The sequence below is a fragment of the Ambystoma mexicanum genome, chromosome 10 (assembly GCF_040938575.1).
Source record: "Ambystoma mexicanum isolate Mex_15411 chromosome 10, UKY_AmexF1_1, whole genome shotgun sequence".
Lineage (NCBI taxonomy): Eukaryota > Metazoa > Chordata > Amphibia > Caudata > Ambystomatidae > Ambystoma > Ambystoma mexicanum.
In genome coordinates, this window is record NC_090932.1 from 1,183,666,072 (window position 1) to 1,183,685,914 (window position 19,843).

Consider the following 19,843-nt stretch of genomic DNA (forward strand, 5'->3'; position numbering starts at 1 on the left):
TGCTGGGATTTGGTCCAGGCATTTTTCATACAACCCCATTTGAGGTAAAGTAACCCTCTTGACACTGGGCATATCACCCAGGCTTATTGTTTCTACATCTTCCAACCTTCACAGCTCCTTATGCTCGACTATATCTAGATTATCTGGACTCCACATGCACTTGTCTCTCTGCCGAATTTCTAATGTGGCTTTTCTCTTTCTTTTTCTTTTTCAATCAACTATTCACATATCTATTCACTCTTCGTCTGGACTATGTGCCACACATGTTTTTATTTTGCCATGAGCAAGACTCTATAGAGCATGGCGCCTTACTATCAACTGGGCTTGGGCGTTCATTTTTGTTCTTCTTCTCTATTCCCAGTTGTTGTATTGATTACGTAGCTCACAATCTGTCATTTTCATTTTGCATTAACCTTGGGATAGGAATTTGAATGTTATCAGTCATTTCCCAGCCATCTTTGGGTGGCTTTTTAACTTTAATTTCTGCCCCCTTTTTTTCTGTTTGTTTCCCTAGAGGTAATATCTTACACATCTGACCTTTGGTCCTGAGGAAGGGGTTTTCTGTTTAGATCTTCACGCTGAAACGTATTTGACCACACCTGACTGACCTTCTTTGGCTGACAGCGGTGGCCACTGTGCCTATACTAGTTAGGCCAGATCCTACATACGTAGACCTGAGCAGCACTGTAAGAAGTGGTTGGCAAGTGTAAATATATAAACTAAGTAGACACTAGCCATATATTCTCAAACCCTACAAGGAACAATAATTGTTTTTTTCTTTTCCTGGGCACCCTTGGAATGTACATTGGTGGACTTCCATTACTAAAATAGGGTGAAAACTGAATAATCTTATAATATCTTTTTGACATAGGAGAAGAATTTAAGTCCTGTGATACTCAGAGTTCTTGTTCAAATGGAAAGTCTTTCTTCTTCCATTTGTTTGTTTTTTCAAATTTTTTTGTTCTCATTGTTTTTGTTTCATTTGTTTTCAAATTATTATTGTTTTCTATGGTACATGATTCATTCAGATGCTGTCAATTTAACTGTAATATGTTATTTATGTAAAGTTGAGCCCGTCTTAAGAAAACTTTGTAAAATGTTATTGAGGCTCATCTACAAAAGATTGTTTTATGTTTTTCATTAAATAACGAGAAATTTCGTTTTGTTTATGGTTAGATTTCACATCTAGTCAAGTGACAAAATTAAAGCAATGATCTTTTCATAACATAAATGACATGATTACATGCAAATAAGATATTAATGTATATAGATAGAGAAAACGAAGACACCGTCTGGAATTAGAGATAGCATACCCAGACATGAGTGATCCTTCTCTGAAACAGTTTTGTGCAAATCCTGCCAGGATACCATCTGGAATTAAGGAGTAATATATCCAGACTGTGGTAATCCTTGTTTGGAATAGTTCTGTGCAAAAATTGCCCGTTCTTTGAGGTCAGAGAAAACGAGGTGAGCATCGATAACGTGTATACCGCATCACCATTACTTTCTACCCTGTGGGGACATTATCTGTTGTTTTTTAATCAAAGCTCTGACTTCCTTTTGTGTATTTGGAACAGACATGTCAGAGATGCTTTGTACATGTTCAGGTGTCAGACACCTTCCCTCCTTGACAGGAGATAGCCTAAATAGGTGACCTTCTGTCGACAAGACTAAAACTTCTTTAACAAGTCTCCATGTGTAGCTAAATGAATAAGCAGTAAAATAGTACCCTCCTTGCAAGTGTCCGGAGAATCTGCGGCAATGAGCAGATTGTCAATATACTGACACAACGTGAAGGTTGACGGCAACTCAAGCATATCAAGCTGTTCTCTCAATGCCCTACTATATATGCTCAGGCTTTCAGTATAGCCCTGAGGAACACGTGTGAATGTGTAAGAACGTCCTCCTAAAGTGAACGCAAACAAGTACCTACTATCTGCATGTACAGGAATGCTAAAGAAAGTATTTTTCAAATCAATAACCCTAAAATGTGTGGCGTAACCGTAATCATAGTCAAAATGGTTGTAACATCAGGCACAATCAGAAACTGTGGCATGACAATCTTGTTAATTATGTGCAAATCAATTATAAATGGTTAGTCAAACGCTATTTACAATTCTTTTTTAACTTTTTAGAATTGTTGTGCAAAGGAATCTTTTAATCTCTTAATCTTGCTTCACTCGTTTCACTCGCTATCATTTTAATTATTGTTAAAATTGCGTGCTGATACTTTGTGTGTTGCCTGTTTGTTGTGTTCCTTTGGAACCTATTGAAATAACTTGTACTTTCCACCACTGCGAGTTAAAGCAGCGAGCTAGTCGCAGCATGCACGTGATTTTACTTGTAAAAACTACAACTCCCTGTGAGATTATAGTCATCTGTGCTAATTTCCCTACAAACCCTGGCGAACACGCAGGCGCAGACGAGCAGTCTGTGGCCCTATTTAAGGAGCAGGGAGAGCGTTACCTGGTTAGTCAGATGCTGTTTACTAAATTTTTGTAACATTTTTAGAATTGTTGTGCAAAGGAATCTTTTACTCTCTTAATCTTGCTACACTCGTTTCACTCGCTATCCTTTTAATTTTTGTTAAAATTGCATGCTGATACTTCGTGTGTTGCCTGTTTGTTGTGTTCCTTTGGAACCTATTCACATAACTTGTACTTACCACCACTGCGAGTTAAAGCAGCGAGTTAGTCGTGGTATGCACATGGTTTTACTTGTAAAAACTACAACTCCCTGTGAGATTGTAGTCATCTGTGCTAATTTCCCTACAAACCCTGCGCGAATGCGCAGGCACGGACAGGCGCAGGCACGGACAGGCAGTCTGTGGCCCTATTTAAGTAGCAGGAAGAGTGTTACCTGGTTAGTCAGACGCTATTTACTAACTTTTTGTAACATTTTTAGAATTGTTGTGCAAAGAAATCTTTTAATCTCTTAATCTTGCCTCACTAGTTTCACTCGCTATCATTTTAATTAATGTTAAAATTGTGTGCTGATACTTCGTGTGTTGCCTGTTTGTTGTGTTCCTTTGGAACCTATTCAAATAACTTGTAGTCGCGGCACGCACGTGGTTTTACTTGTAAAAACTACAACTCCCTGTGATATTATTGTTATCTGTGCTAATTTACCTACAAACCTTGCGCGAATGCCCAGGCGCGGATGGGCAGTCTGTGGCAGTCCGTGGGAGGACGTGGAAGTGCAGCCAGTCCAAGCTTGACAAACATAGCCTGCACCCATTATTATGAGCATAAAGGAAGTACTGGGAGCCATTTCTCAGGCAAGGGGTGAGTCCTGCTAGGACAAAACCCCTGCTAAAATGCACTGATATATCTGCTCCCGTTTCAGTAGCTGCAGCACCTCTGTCAGACACGACCATGTTACAGGAGGAGACTCCAAGAGTGCCTGACGTACGTCGGGGCTCCCCGGAGCACAAAGGACACAATAGTGTCATAGAGAAATTAAAGATAGAGGAAATTGGTGGAGTAAGACTGGAACCTATTCAGATGACACCGGCATCTGCCATAGCAGATGGGGTGGAGAGGCCAACTCCTATACTGTCCCAAATTTGGAAAGTAGGCTTGCTAAATACCCGATCTATGAATAAACATGCAATTAGTATCCATGAAGTGATTGAAGAAAAAAACTTGAACCTTATGTGCATCACGGAAACATGGCTAAAGGACCCGGTAGGCCCTGTATGCAATATAGCAGTGCCAAAGGGCTATACAATATATCACAAAAATAGAGAGAGTGGGACAGGGGGAGGGGTAGCAGTAATTGCCAAAGACTCAATTAAAGTTTTCAAAGCCAACTTAACATGAAGTGGCTGTGAATCTATACATTTTAAATTCACCAATACTCCCAATGCTTGTTTAAATATTATAGCTATCTATCGACCTCCTTCACTTGTGTCAGATTTTTGCGATGAGTTAACATCCCAGTTAAACAACCTTAAATCAATCAATACGGCAACTATGCTGGTAGGAGATCTGAACAGATGGCGTGGGAACACTCTGGATAAAGAAGCAATTTTACTAGAAAACGATTTTAATGTTTTGGACTTTACGGTGGTGAATGGTGAGCTTAGTTCACCCCAAGGCAACCAGTTAGACTGGGTTATAGCTCAGTCCACTTTTTGGTTACTCTCGGTGTTCTGCTCAACCATGCATCAGTGCGTGCCAAAAACTCCCACCACAAAGTATACAGTCGTAACTATAAAAGCATCGGCCCTGATCAATTAAAACCCTGCCTAAAAAAGTTACTAGACAACTTCCAAAGAAACGAGTCATGTGAAAATATGTTATCCCAATATAATGCACAAATAGATGATCTAGTGGAAAAGTTTGCGCCTTTAAAATCTAAAGCAATCAGAACGATTGACAATCAACAGAAATGGTTTAATAATGAGCTCAATAAATTAAAACTAGAAAAACGCTGTCAAGAAAGAAAATGGCTACGTAATCGTACACCAGCTAATAAGGGCTCCTGGAAAGTTATAAACATAAAATACAGGGAAGCCATTAGAGAAGCCAAATCCAATTACTATAATAAAGAGATTGCAGCAGCCCCTAATTCTACCAGCAATATTTCTGAGATCTTGAAAAAAATTGAAAAACCTAAGATTCTCACTCCGCCCTTAGATCCCACTAAGGAGGATTATGAGGCAGTGCAAAAGGCCTTTATGGCCAAAATTCAGAAGGCTAGAGATAACATTATAGCATCCAAGAAGAAACTATCTAGGGAAGTTAGGGCACAATCCCCAGTTGCTTCCAGATATCTTGAAGCGGCCAGTTTCAGTTTCGCTCCAGTTTCAGAGGAAGAGCTGCTTCTGGTACTGGGTAAAATGAAACCAACCTCTTGTGCGGAGAAAATTTTGCCAGCTAAAGTGATTTTGGACAGTAAAGAACTTTTCTCGCCTGTTCTCACTAGATTAGTGAATGCCTCGTTGCAAGAGAGATTAGTACCCAGGGATATAAAGATTTTACCATCACGCCATTGGTAAAAAGGCAGGCCTCAACCCGAAAGACCCAGGAAACCTACGCCCCATCACTAACTCCAACTTGATTCTTAAAATCTTGGATAAATTGGCTACCGCTCAACTACAAAAGCATGTACAAGCCTCTGGCTCCTTGCATCAACATCAATCAGTTTTTCTGGCAGCACATAGTACAGAAACTGCTATGTAGGACTTGAAAACGCACATGCTGGAAATTGTAGATAAGGGATTCTGATGCTGCTTGATCTTAGTGTAGTATTTGATTTGGTGGATCACCAACTCCTGCAAAAAGCCCTGGACAACATAGTGGGCTGCTCCCCAACGGCACTGGCATTGCTGAGCTACTTCTTGGCAGATCGGAGTGCCCGAGTGAACTGGCGGGATAAATTCTCTGAACCTTTGTCTATCTTTTTCGCGGGTTCCGCAGGGAGCTAGATTATCTCCCTTTCTCTTTAATTTATATATGAGAGGCCTATGTGACCTCCTAGAAAGCATTGGCGTATTCTTTACAAATTATGCCAACAACACGCAATTGATCTTTGAACTAGGTGGGGATCATGCTGTAGACAGTGCTAAAATAACGGAAGTCTACAATACAATAGACAAATGGATGAGACAGAATTGGATGTGCCTAAATGGTTCTAAGACCGAACTGATGGTTTTTGGCTCATGTCAGGCCAGAGCCAAACTGGGCACAGAATATGAAGCCTTTGCTATAAAGGAGACAATTATTTCTGCCTCGTCTCAGGTCAAAACATTGGGGATGATGATGGAAGCATCAGTGGGATCGGAAGCACAGGTGAAATACCTCCACAAGAATAATGCCTACTATCTACATCTGTTGAGAACCATCCGCCCTTTCCTCAATGCGGAAAATATGGCCACGGTTGCTAGGGCAATTATTATGTCCTGACTGGATTATGTCAATGCCTTACTCCTTGGTGCCTCTAAGAAAGAAATAGAAAAGTGTCAAGTCATGGAAAATCACACTATCCGAAGAGTGAAGGGCATCAAGAGCAAAGAGCATATTATGGAAGGAAGAAAATCACTGCACTGGCTGAGAATAGAGGATAGAATTATCTTCAAATCAATGACGATAGTTCACAGATGTATCTATGGCACAGCCCCGAAGGACCTAGAGAAACAGTTCTCGAAATACATTCCCCTTAGGTCTTTACGATCAGAAGATCAGGACTTATTAAACATACCGTGTTTTTGCCGGGCCACCGGTAAGGGTAAATTCAGTGCAGGCAACACAGGACTGGAACAAGCTACCTCGCGCCCTCCGGTTGGAAACGAATCTGCTTTCTTTCAGGAAATCTCTGAAAACACATCTGTTTAGATGAGGGGACCTGTTATTGTCACTGTTAACCGCTTGTCACAATCTGTGCAAATGATTGTCCTTGTTTTTATTTTGTAGTTCTGTGTCCCACGCGCCCTGAAGTGTGCAGGCTTTCGGCGTGATATAAGTACATAAATAAATAAAACGGTAAGGTAAAACATTGTCTACTTTTTTATATACGTGAAGAATCAGACTATTACACAGACTCCCAGAAATCTCTTCAATCACACTGCAATGTATAAAATCCGAAACAATACTTTTCAAAGCACACTCACCTTCTACTGATATTTTATACTGTGGAATATGTGGCAGTGTAATACCTGATTTCAAGATTATCCGCACTGGCACAATGTTAAGGATCCCAACATCATTTTCATTTACCGCCCATAAATGTGTGGGTACTCTACTCAAGTCACTCAGTAAAGGCATAGACAAGAATTTTGTTGGGGAGAGATCGTCAAATATACCCCGGAGAACAATAAATCACAGCATTCAATTTCTTGAACAAATTTAATCCCAACATGTTTTTGCCGCAATTTGTTGTCAACAAGAATGGACATGAATCAGTAAATGGCCTTAGCACAATCGGTACCGGCCGAGAGACCGGACTGACCACTGATGTACCGGAGAACCCTACGGAAACATTGCTCTGCCCTGACAATGGAATTTCTGGAACCCGCATATGGTCAATGGAACATTTTTGTGCTCTGGTGTCTACTAGAAAGATATGCTCCCTATTCCCCACCTTCATTTCAACGTAGGGCCCCTTCTGATCTACAGGAATAGGTATCAATTCCAGACCCTGCTTCGGGCTGTCCCAGCGAAACAATACATTGTCCGATGTAAAATCTTCAGTGAAATAAGCGTGAGCAGGATTATCAAAGACATTCCCACTACTCGCATTCTGTGGCTGTCCTCCTCTCTGGCTACCCACATTCGTGTCTTGTGGTTGACTCTGCGGATTCTGTGCAATTGGTATCTACCAGGACCCCCAATGCCGGGACGACCCCTTGATCGCCTTACCATTGTACCATATGGGTTATTAGTTCACTGTTGGAAGGATGGACACTGTGCCCTCCAATGGCCTTCCTGTCTACAATACGCACACTGGTCCATGTGCACGGGACCCATTTGTGCTCCCATCCGTGGCGCGAACTGACCCCTTGGTTGAGGGTTCCTGCCCCTCGATCCTCATGTTTTTTGGTGCAAAAGGACACTCGTTTTCAAATCACCCTTTTTCTTTTCCACCTTCTTCTTCTCGGTAGTCACCATGTTCTCATAATACTGGGCAATATGTAGCACTTCAGATTGCGATTTTGCTTGCCATGCACTTTCAGACATCATGATCTGAGTTTGAATGTCAGGAAACAATCCTCTTACAAATTTGTCAACAAATAATCTCTTTCCCGGCTCCAAACTCAAATCTTGCCCACTAAAATCCGAAAACACTTGCACAAACCTGTTGCAAAACTCAGTCGCACCCTTGGTCTTTCCTTGCATGCATGCTGTCAATTTGTCCCATATAATTCTCTTCCTGGGCACTAAAGTCTTTAGTTTGGTCACTATATTATTCAGCAACATCAATATAGCATGAGGCAGTTTCTCGCGGGCTTTCCTAGCGTTATGAGCTTGTGTCAAGGCATCTCAAGTATCGCCCATCCCTGCTTGATCATCTACGGTTCTAATCTGTTTCCATAAATGCACAGGTATGATCATGGGAAACAACAAGTCAATATCCCCTAGTGTGAAAACTGAAGAATTCAAAACTGATTCTATCTCTTTGTAGAACCCTGTAGGATTCTTCCTGATGTCTGGAATGGACTGCTTAATCATATTCACTTCCTGTCTCGAAAATGGAACATGAAGAAACTGAGAAATATAATGCGCTGGAATAGTGGAAGCAGGTATCTGTCCTGCAGCTGGGATTTCTACTTTCGGGACTAGTGTCGGAGAACCTCTCTCATCTGCATTGCACAGTAGGGAGTTCTGAACGTTTGTTAAGCAATAGGGCCAAATCGAGTGACAAAGAGGTTAACGTGGTGTCGGGCAAAAATGCTCTTTTATAAATCACCATCATATCTGCTGTAAATACAAGTTTCTCTTCATGCATTCATCTTGTAAATACTCAAACATCACTTGGAACACCATTGCTGCATGGCTGGTGTAGACTGACTAACGGTATCGTGCACTTCAATAGGAGAAATAGAGACATCTAAAATCCATCTATGTGCGTCCCTTGTACAAATGCGCATTTCTTCACTAACGGGTTTCAAGGAAGGCAAAAATAATTTCTGTATGTATGATGTGTGTTGCTTATCCCTATTCAATTCATCTTTATGTAAAGGATCAAGTTCCCTCTTATATACAAGAAACTTTGCAACATGTTCGCTTACTTTCGCCGCAGAATCTCTTGAACAAGACAAAAAATTCTAATCCCGCAATTCTTGTGGAATAGCTAAATCAATCAGATCACTCCCATTTATTCTATCAATACCTTCTGTTCAGGAATACCCCAATGGTCAGATATTGCACTCACGGCAGCAGTCTCATCACCCCCGTCCATGTACGTTTAAGCCCATTCACGAAGTTCCCTCTTTCTCTCTGCAGATATCGTACTATGTGTCACTATTCTCGAATCAGTGCCAAGCACTGAAAGGGGAGTGGAAGTGGAGGCAGCCGGCAATGAGAGCAAAAATAAATAATGCACTCTCCGCATTGGAGGAAATGTCGCTGCAGTTGGAACAACAGTGTAGCAGCACCTATTACAATTGGACCTGGTGAAGATGCAGGGGGAGGTAATTAGGGAGGTGGTGCAGTTCAATCGGCTCCTGAATCAGACCTCAGCTCATTCAGTAACTTATTCAACAGCTCATCTGATACTTGCAAATCTTGCGATGGGTATATTTTCTGCACACCTAATTAAAAAGCCCTATCCATACTCCTAATGGCTTTGCTCTGTTTCTGCTGGTCATGTACTAAAGTCTTTTCCACATTCGTCATATGTCTACGTGCATGCTTCTCTCTACTTTTGAGTAATTTATTTGCTTCCTTCTTCCAATCTCTAATAGCGTCAAATGCAGCTGGTCTAGCTTTCTTACGCAATAGTACAGATTCCAAATATTCTATTCTCGCCAACTCAAAACTTCACACTACTGGCCACTGAAGATCTGGAGCATGTATGGTTTGTTGATGCCAAATACCATTGAATACTATAGCACCTAGGCCATGAGACACATACATATCATACGCCGCCGACCCCTCGAGTCGTGCGGGTTGACTATGTTTCAAATTCTAGATTATCTTCCTCTGCAACAAAACATTGCAAAACGGGACAACAACTTACCAGGCATATAAATAACAGTGTTACCTGGCCAAAATATTTACCCGTAAATACTACTACAAATCAAATCATCAGGGCGTTTCCTTCATGAAACAAACTCACCTAATTGCCAATCAAGTCCAACGGATAATCGTCGTGGCTGGCAATTCCTCCAAACAGGCAAAACAAGCCGGAACCCTCACTGCAATGTCCTCTAGGCGCTGCAATTGGCCAGAGATCAGGCATAGCAGTCTGCGAGGAAACACGTCTCTTGTGCAGGAGCCTCTTTTACTAAGTGATCTTGATCCGACAGCCTCGTCTTCGTCCAACAACGAATGGAACATCAACGGGAGGGTCCCTGTTCGGGAGCCATCTCAAAGACCACAAAATGAGGCTTACTACAAAGAAATGGAAATAGCCAGTCACAAGGTCAAACAACAAAGTTTATTACAGGTGCGACCGGGTCTCAACGCCCCACGATGCATGCGTAAACCAGTGTCGTGGGAGAGATCCCCGAGTCGCCAAAACCACACAAATTTATACATTCAGAATCTCATATAAAACACTTGTCCAGCCCCCTGATATGATAGGGTCGATGGGGTGCATGACCTTTCCACGCAGATGGTATTCCTAAAACAACGGTTTTTCATATTTCCCCGTCCTCCTACTGACAATTTACTGTCTGGGAGCAGGGCAAAGCAGTGCGTGGGGGTATCCCTGGTACAAGATAACATTTGCTGCACAGCTTATCTGTGTTGCTCCTAGAGCCTAAGGTCAGTCTGCTCTAAAGCTTGGGAATAGGGTTTTCGCTAGAGGAGCATGTTTAAATGTACATTATTCCAATTAATGGTTCAGCGGGAAAACATGGTCGAAACAGGCGGGCACCTACTTGTAGATTAGCTATGCTCCTGCAAAGGCTTAAAGGTTCTACAGTGTATGACAAACACTCAAGCAGAATGTGCATTCCTGTCTCGTAAATATCAGAAAGTTCATGCCGCGGTCTTCTACCGCGTTCAGAGCGAAAATGCAAAATGAGCAGGGCACTGAACATTGCATCCAAGATGGCGAATAAAACATACCAATTATGTTAGGCCAAAATACATACTACATAGGACACTGAACCAAATGCATTTCCACAGTTGTTCCTATGCACTACCCACATGCTGCCAACTTCAGTGTAATTTAAAGCTTTACTGGTCATTATTTTGCCTCATTCTTTACAAGATCCCCAATAAACCTTTCATTATTTCTGAATCAGTTTTGATTGATACCTGTGTGACATCCACCAGTGTGTTATCCAGAATTATCATTACTTCCATCAGCTGAGTAACCCTGTTGGTCTCTTTAATTCATTCTCCCAAGAATCCAAATGAAAGTCTGTGTTGGATCTCATGTTGACAGACTTTCTTGGCGACCCAATGGGAGGCCATTCTTTACTGCAGTATGACAGGCACTGTATACTGTAAGATAGCCAGCGATTGACCACAGAATAGCATCGCATCCAGTTCCCGCACATTCTGGACTAATGTTATCCTTGGTGCTAAATGGATGCCCACACCCTTGCCCTCTTCTCAGCAACCCCACACTGTGTATCATGATACCTTGCAAATGACCTGCAGAATAGGGATTCCCCAGTTCAGTGCCCTTAAGCAGGTCTTTAACCCTGAGATCCGCACATCTATCGTGATTTTCAAATTCATTGCTTTTTTCAAGAACCATAGAGCACATTACATTAATCTTGTTTAAGGAATCCTTCATCGAGCCCAAGTTTTGTTAAGTATCTCAGATAGTGCTAGCAGTAAATAGAGCTGCTAATTGGAACCTCATTTTCTTCCCACATATAATTATGAAATGGCCTGCAGCTTGGGACCTAGATAGCCAAGGAAGCTGCGCCCAGGTAGTATGAAATTGAAAGAATTCAGCTGCTCCTCAATTGCTGGTGCAACATAAGCATGTATTTATTGTATTCGCTTTTCTTCCTTTATTGTTCCTTCATTGTCTTCTTTTTTGTATGGGCATTGGTTGCTTACTTCCAGGAATCAGTATCTCATTCTTACTTCTGAGAACGTATGATTTAATCTTAAATTCGGGTTTTGCTGTTATAAGTTTAAACGTTGGCAACCTGTTTTTCATGCTAGGTGTTCTTTGTCAATGCAGAGTAATTATCTAAAAGGTTGATGTATAGCTGCACTGGTTCAGTAGCTAATGAGGAGTTTGCTTGTATTACGTGCCAAATGATCATTAAGGGATAAACCTTGATAAGTTAGGCGTTTCCTCTTCCATATTGCTGTGGTCTGTAACTCCAATTGGCCGCCATATACCCTGTGAATGCCAGAACCCGAACCTATGCATAAATCATCTACACTCTAAGACACTGAGACACTGATTATCCAATGTGCGTGCAGCAACCGTTAATACTTTCTCTGATGTAAATGTCTCTGTTAGTACAAGTACAATACTTCACTTCCTTCTTCTTAGATAAGAGGTACATGCAACATGTCTACGTTTAAAAGATCCCAATTTGTCATGCTTTAGCAAGGTTGTATTGGTACGAGTAACGTGATGAACCATGCAGCTCGGACGCAAATAATTCTTAATAATTGGTGCTTTATGGTATAGTAGGTTAGGTTTTGAATCTATTTAAAAGAAGAGTCATTCATTAATTAATATATAATTTCAGATCAAGGTCTGACAACAGAATGTGTCAATGTTGAGAAAGTACCTTGACTAATGCTCGGCTCTCTTTCAGCAGTGTTTGTTCTATGTCTACCGTGAATAAGTATTTCCCAGTCACTTTCATCAGGAGCACAGAGTGGGTTCTGTCACTTTCTTCAGCGTCTGAGGTCTCGGATCGGGGTCTCCCCTTTCCTTTTGTCCATCATGCGTCTGAGGTCTCCGTTGGTACTGCATCGGGTGGTCTCCCCTTTCCTTTTGTCCATCATGCCTCTGAGGTCTCGGTTGGTACTGCATCGGGTGGTCTCCCCTTTCCTTTTGTCCATCATGCGTCTGAGGTCTCGGTTGGTACTGCATCGCGTGGTCTCCCCTTTCCTTTTGTCCATCATGCGTCTGAGGTCTCCGTTGGTACTGCATCGGGTGGTCTCCCCTTTCCTTTTGTCCATCATGCCTCTGAGGTCTCGGTTGGTACTGCATCGGGTGGTCTCCCCTTTCCTTTTGTCCATCATGCGTCTGAGGTCTCGGTTGGTACTGCATCGCGTGGTCTCCCCTTTCCTTTTGTCCATCATGCGTCTGAGGTCTCGGTTGGTACTGCATCGGCTGGTCTCCCCTTTCCTTTTGTCCACCATGCGTCTGAAGTCTCGGTTGGTACTGCATCGGGTGGTTTCCCTTTTCCTTGTGTCCATCATGCGTCTGAGGTCTCCGTTAGTACTTCATAGGGTGGTCTCCCCTTTCCTTTTGTACATCATGCGTCTGAGGTCTCGGTTGGTGCTGCATCGGGTGGTGTCCCCTTTCCTTTTGTCCATCATGAGTCTGAGGTCTCGGTTGGTACTGCATCGGGTGGTCTCCCCTTTCCTTTTGTCCTCCATGCTTGAATCTTGATGAGCTCCTTTCCAAAGTGCCAAGTGGGGTTGTCCTTCTATATGCAGTTACTTGCACAACATGCAAAGAAAGAGGTTTTTATCTCTCAAACCAATTACAGGCACACAAACAAGTGCTGTTTTCTCACAAAAGGTGGGGTTGAGGCTTGTTCCACTGCTTCAAGAGAAGGACGTGTCACCTACGGTCTCCAAATGAACTTAACCAGATTGATCAGGCTTTAGATTATCCACGGCCTATCCCAAATCTACCTTCTCCCACCTCCACAAGCAAGACATGTCCTTCACACACAAATATCAATTGTGGTCTTCAGGTTCCCTAGTGTTGTTTTATGTAGTAGCCTTAGTCTGACCTGAGCCATGAGATCCATTATATGTTGAATCAGAGGTACACACTGTCCTCAGTATAGCCCTCAACTGGATCTCACTTAGGCCACCTTGTATGCCATTTAGGCCTTTGGTGCAGATCGCCTTGGTGACAGTCAGCTCCTACATACCCCCTGCACTTCTAGTGGCAGGGGCACTGTGAACAGCCTCTGCAGTTGGGTCATCCCGCCCATCTTCTCTGACTCAGTGAGTTCTCTCAGCAATCACTTTATGTTCCTTGGGCAGCTTCTCCTTTTGCGACATCAGTGGGTAGGGTGGCCCCACTTTCCAGTTGGTATTGATCTTCCATAGCACTTACAGGAGCACCACGCCCTATGTCACCTTACACTCTGTTCCAGGTGGAGTTGGCAATTGGAGATCTCCTTTGATTCCAAGGTTTTGCAGCGCCTATTGCACACCCCATGCAGGCAAAAGGCCTAGTCTGTCATTTCAACTCTATAACCGTTCGCTCTTAAAAATCCACTGCATCATTCGAGGTCTTGAGGTGCCTGTTCAATAGCTTTGAATTAATGTTCTATTTTTTTATTAAAAAAATTAAGATTAGTTTTATCACACAATTTCTCTCCTTTTCATGGTTGAGCTTCTAAGTGGCAACTATTAATACATATTCACTGTTTCTTTTTATAAATTACTAGCTGATATTCCCGGGTTGCCAGGGCTTTAATTCCCTCATAGGTACAGGTAACTGTGCTCATTTTGGTGCAGATTGGTGAAACGGTGTGGAATTGTACAAAGAGCAATGCTCCGCCAAGCACAGACCCACCTACACATTTTGACTTTTGCTGAAATCTGGGGAAAGGGGTGGCGTGTCCAAATGGCAGGTAGCCAGTATTGGCTGGAGGGTCCTAACAGGTGACTGTGAAACATGTGGCGCAGTTGGTGAGACGGTGTGGAATTTTATAGGGAATATACACAAAGCCACAAGCCCACCCAAAAATGCTGACTTATGCTGACATCCGAGGAAAGGGGTGGAGTGTGCAAATGCCATGTAGCTAGTTATGTCTGGAGGGTCCTAACAGGTTACTCTGCAAAATTTGGTACAGATTGGTGAAACTGTTTGGAATTGTATAGGGAACATACGCAAAGGCACAAACCCACAAACCCAGAGACTTTTGCTGAAATCCAGGGAAAGGGGTAGGGTGTCTAAATTTCATGTAGCCAGTAATGTCCGGAGGATCCTTAAAGGTTACTGTGCAAAATGTGGTGCAGATTGGTGAAACGGTGTGGAATTGTATAAGGAACATATACAGAGCCACAAACCCAGACCCACATTTTCACCTTTGCTGAAATCTGGGGAAAGGGTTGGGGTGTGCAGATGTCATGTAGCCAGTAATGTCCAGTGGGTCCTTACAGGTGACTGTGCAAACTTTGGTGCATATTGTGGAAACATCGTGGAAATGTATAGGGAACATACGCAAAGCCACAAACCCACACCCACATTTTCACTTTTGATGAAATTTGGGTTGGGGGTGGGGTGTCCAGATGTCATGTAGCCAGTAATGCCCAGAAGGTCTTAACAGGTGACTGTGCAAAATCTGGTGCAGATTGGTGAAACAGTGTGGAATTTTACAGGCAGCAGACGTGAAGCCACAAACCAACAAACCCACACCCACATTTTTACTTTTGCTAAAACCTGGAGAAAGGGGTGGGGTTTCCAGATGTCATGTAACCAGTAATGTCTGGAGGGACCTAACAGGTGACTGTGGTACAGATTGGTGGAATGGTGTCGAATTGTAAAGGGAACATATACAAACCCAGAGACTTTTGCTGAAATCCAGGAAAGGGGTGGTGTGTCTAAGCTTCATGTAGCCAGTAATGTCCGGATATTCCTAACAGGTGACTGTGCAAAATGTGGTGCAAATTGGTGAAACAATGTGGATTGGTATAGGGAACATACGCAGAGCCATAAACCCACACTCACATTTTCACTTTTGCTGAAATGCGGGGAAGTGGGTGGGGTGTCCAGATATGTAGCCAGTAATGTCCGGCGGGTCCTTGCAGGTGACTGTGCAAAATTTGGTGCAGATTGCTGAAACGTTGTGGAATTGTATAGGGAACATATGCAAAGCCACAAACCCACAAACCCAGAGACATTCGCTGAAATCAGGGGAAAGGTGTGGGGTGTCCAAATGTCATGTAGCCAGTAATGTCTGGAGGGTCCAAACAGGTGACTGTGCAAAATTTGGTGCAGATTGGTGAAACAGTGTGGAATTTTACAGGCAGTATACGTGAAGTCACAAACCCACAAACCCACACCCCCATTTTCACTTTTGCTGAAATCAGGGAAAAGGGTTGGGGTGTACAGATGTCATGTAGCCAGTAATGTCCGGTGGGTCCTGACAGGTGACTGCGCAAACTTTGGTGCAGATTGTGGAAACAGTGTGGAAATGTATATGGAACATACGCGAAGCCACAAACCCACACCTACATTTTCACTTTTGCTGAAAATTGGGGAAAGGGGTGGGGTGTCCAGAGGTCATGTAGCCATTAATGCCCAGAAGGTCTTAACAGGTGACTGTGCAAAATGTGATGCAGATTGGTGAAACAGTGTGGAATTTTACAGGCAGCAGACGTGAAGCCACAAACCCACAAACCCACACCCACATTTTCACTTTTGCTAAAACCTGGAGAAAGGGGTGGGGTTTCCAGATGTCATGTAACCAGTAATGTCTGGAAGGACCTAACAGGTGACTGTGCAAAATGTGGTACAGATTGGTGGAACGGTGTGGAATTGTATAGGGAACATATACAAACCCAGAGACTTTTGCTGAAATCTGGGAAAGCGGTGGTGTGTCTAAGCTTCATGTAGCCAGTAATGTCAGGATAGTCCTAACAGGTGACTGTGCAAAATGTGGTGCAGATTGGTGAAACAATGTGGATTGGTATAGGGAACATACGCAGAGCCATAAACCCACACTCACATTTTCACTTTTGCTGAAATGCGGGGAAGTCGATGGGGTGTCCAGATATGTAGCCAGTAATGTCCGGCGGGTCCTTGCAGGTGACTGTGCAAAATTTGGTGCAGATTGGTGAAACGTTGTGGAATTGTATAGGGAAAATATGCAAAGCCACAAACCCACAAACCCAGAGACAGTCGCTGAAATCCGGGGAAAGGTGTGGAGTGTCCAAATCTCATGTAGCCAGTAATGTCTGGAGGGTCCAAACAGGTGACTGTGCAAAATTTGGTGCAGATTGGTGAAACAGTGTGGAATTTTACAGGCAGTATACGTGAAGTCACAAACCCACAAACCCACACCCCCATTTTCACTTTTGCTAAAACCTGGAGAAAGGGGTGGGGTTTCCAGATGTCATATAGCCAGTAATGTCTGTAGGGACCTAACAGGTGACTGTGCAAAATGTGGTGCAGATTGGTGAAACAGTGTGGAATTGTATAGGGAACATATGCAAACCCAAAGACCTTTGCTGGAATCCAGGGAATGGGGTGGGGTGTCTAAGCTTCATGTATAGGGAACACATGCAAAGCCACAAACTCACAAACCCAGAGACTTTTGCTGAAATCCAGGGAGAGGGGTTGGGTGTGCAAATATCATGTGCCCAGTAATGTTCTTACGGTCCGAACAGGTGACTGTAAAATATTTGGTGCAGATTGGTGAAATGGTGTGGTATTGTACAAGGAGCGTAAGCCTAGGCACAAACCCACACCGACAATTTCACTTTTGCTCAAACCTGGGGAAAGGGGTTTGTTTTGCAGATTTCATGTAGCCAGTAATGTCCCAAGGGCCTTAACATGTGACTGTGCAAAATTTGGTACAGATTGGTGAAACGGTGTGGAAATGTATAGGGAATATATGCGAAGCCACAAACCCACACCCACATTTTCACTTTTGCTGAAATTCAGGGAAAGGTGTTGTTACGCTCACCTGACTCCCACGGAGGCGCAGGTCTGGTTTGGAGTGTTGTTGCTTCTTCTATGGTGAAGCGCAGGACCCGGAAGATGGACTGGACCTTCGAATCTGGCTTGTCTGGCTCGCAGGAATATCTTTCTGTATGTGAAAAGGGAGTATTAACAATCTGCGGGAGAAAGTATAAGCCTCCCGCTCCCTTCTCACCCCTCTACGAAACCCTCCTGCGACCCCCACATGAAGTCTCACCTTAGGGTTTGAAAGGTTGAGCTCTCCATCCTGCTTCTCATGCAGGGGCGCGTTGTATCCAGTTACTTCACTGGGATTTTGATTGTAGAGGGTTCAAGTTTTGTTTTCCCGGTATAGTACCGTAAGGATTCTGTTAATGAGTATGATTCCGCAATAATAATTGTTTGTTGTCTCTTTTTCAGGTGCGGAAACTATTCCGAGAAGAGCTGTGGAAGCGAAGAATGAGACTCTGGTGAGCTTGATGAGAGTTCTCTCAGTGTCCTTGTATCAATGCACTCACTAACGCTGATGTCTTTTTCCCCATAGGGGCCGGGGTCCGGAAATGCCTGGATGCGGCACCGACCCGAAACGAAGCTCAATCTAGAAGAAATCAGGTAAGTCTTTAATGGGCGTTTGGGTAATGTCTTTTCATGCGCCCACTAACGCTGATGTCTTTTTTCCCCATAGGGGCCAGGGTCTGGAAATGCCTGGATGCGGCACCGACCCGAAACAAAGATCAATCCAGAAGAAATCAGGTAAGTCTTTAATGGGCGTTGGGTAACGTCTTTTCATGCGCCCACTAACGCTGATGTCTCTTTTTCCCCTTAGGGGCCGGGGGCCGGAAATGCCAGGATGCGGCACCGACCCGAAATGAAGTTGGAATAACCCAACAGGTAAGCTTTGTAATGGAAATTAAGGTTTCCTTGTTTTCTTTCCCCTCTCACCTTTATTCTTGACTTTTTCTCCCTAGGCGCGGTGATGTGGCTGCGAGTCCAGATGTCGCCGTAGAACGTGGTGGTACCTTGTACAGGTGAGTGAGATGCGGCGCTGCAGCAATCGATGCAATGTGCTTTTAAATGGATGTCTTCCTTTTCAGGACCGTCAGCGAGATCTCTCCGGAATGCGGATTTAGCAGGTAAGGACTCTTCTTTACCCTTTTCTCTTCTCTTCTCTCTTTGCAGGTGTTCCAGGATGCTGGCAGGAGTGGCAGAAGACAGAATGCAGGAGCAAACACGGTGAGCGCCCAGCTGCTAGATGCAGAACAACGCGAAGCGTGAGTTGCTGCTTGGGCGTGGCTTAAATAGCCTTCAAAGTAGTTCCAGGTATGTATCCTTCCTCTCAGGTATGTATTCCTCCCCTGACCACACCCGTGTGGTTAAGTAGTTCCAAAGATAAAGTAGTCCCATTCAGGCCTCAGAAGGCCTGGATGTTGCAGCATGGTCTGCATTAGGTAAGTTAACACTAAGCACCTTTAACACAAAGTCCCCTTTTATGAGCATGGCACCTATGTCGCCAGGACTGTGGCCCGATATGAGCCTGGCGCCAAAGGCGCCAGGACTGAGTCCAAAGAGCCCCTTCTTGAGGCTGTTGTGACTTCCCTTGAAGTCATGATGTCTGCCTCTGGGGTAGCTGGGTCTTGTCTGGCACCTTGGAGGTAGGCATCATGACAGGTGTGGGGTGTCCAGATGTCATGTAGCCAGTAATGTCTGGCGGAGGTTCCTAACAGGTGACTGTGCATACTTTGGTGCAGATTGGTGGAACGGTGTGGAATTGTATAGGTAACATACTTGAAGCCACAAACCCATGCCCACATTTTCACTTTTGGTGAAATCCGGGAAAAGGGGTGGGGTGTCCTGATGTCATGTAGCCAATAAGGTCCTAACCAGTGACTGTGCATAATTTGTGCAAATTGGTGAAGCAGTGTAGAATTGTATAGGGATCATACGCGAAGACACAAACCCACAAACCCAGAGAAATTAGCTGAAATCCAGGGATAGGGGTGGGGTGTCTAAATTTCATGTAGTCAGTAATGTACGGAGGGTCTTAACAGGTGATCGTGCAAAATGTGGTGCAGATGGGTGAAACGGTGTGGAATTGTATAGGGAACATACGTGAAGCCACATACCAAGAGACCTTTGCTGAAATCCGGCAAAAGAGGTGGGGTGTCTAAATTTCATTTAACCAGTAATGTCCGGAGGGTCCTAACAGGTAACTGTGCAAAATGCGGTGCAGATTGGTGAAACGATTGGGAATATACACAAAGCCACAAACCCACCCACAAATTTTGACTTTTGCTGAAATGCAGGGAGAGGGGTGGGGTGTTCAAATGTCATGTAAAGGTGCTCAGCTCCACTATGTGAATGCTGTGCGTTACGG

At 43.7% G+C, this 19,843-nt stretch overlaps 1 long non-coding RNA gene across 1 annotated transcript in view; it reads left to right on the plus strand.

The window, feature by feature from the left end:
• The first annotated feature begins 2,783 nt into the window (after positions 1 to 2,783).
• LOC138492158 (uncharacterized) overlaps positions 2,784 to 19,843 on the plus strand; it is a 156,881-nt gene continuing 139,821 nt past the window's right edge. Inside the window, exon 1 of the long non-coding RNA XR_011276152.1 lies at positions 2,784 to 2,862. This is a non-coding gene — a long non-coding RNA (uncharacterized lncRNA). The remainder of the gene's footprint in view (positions 2,863 to 19,843) is intronic.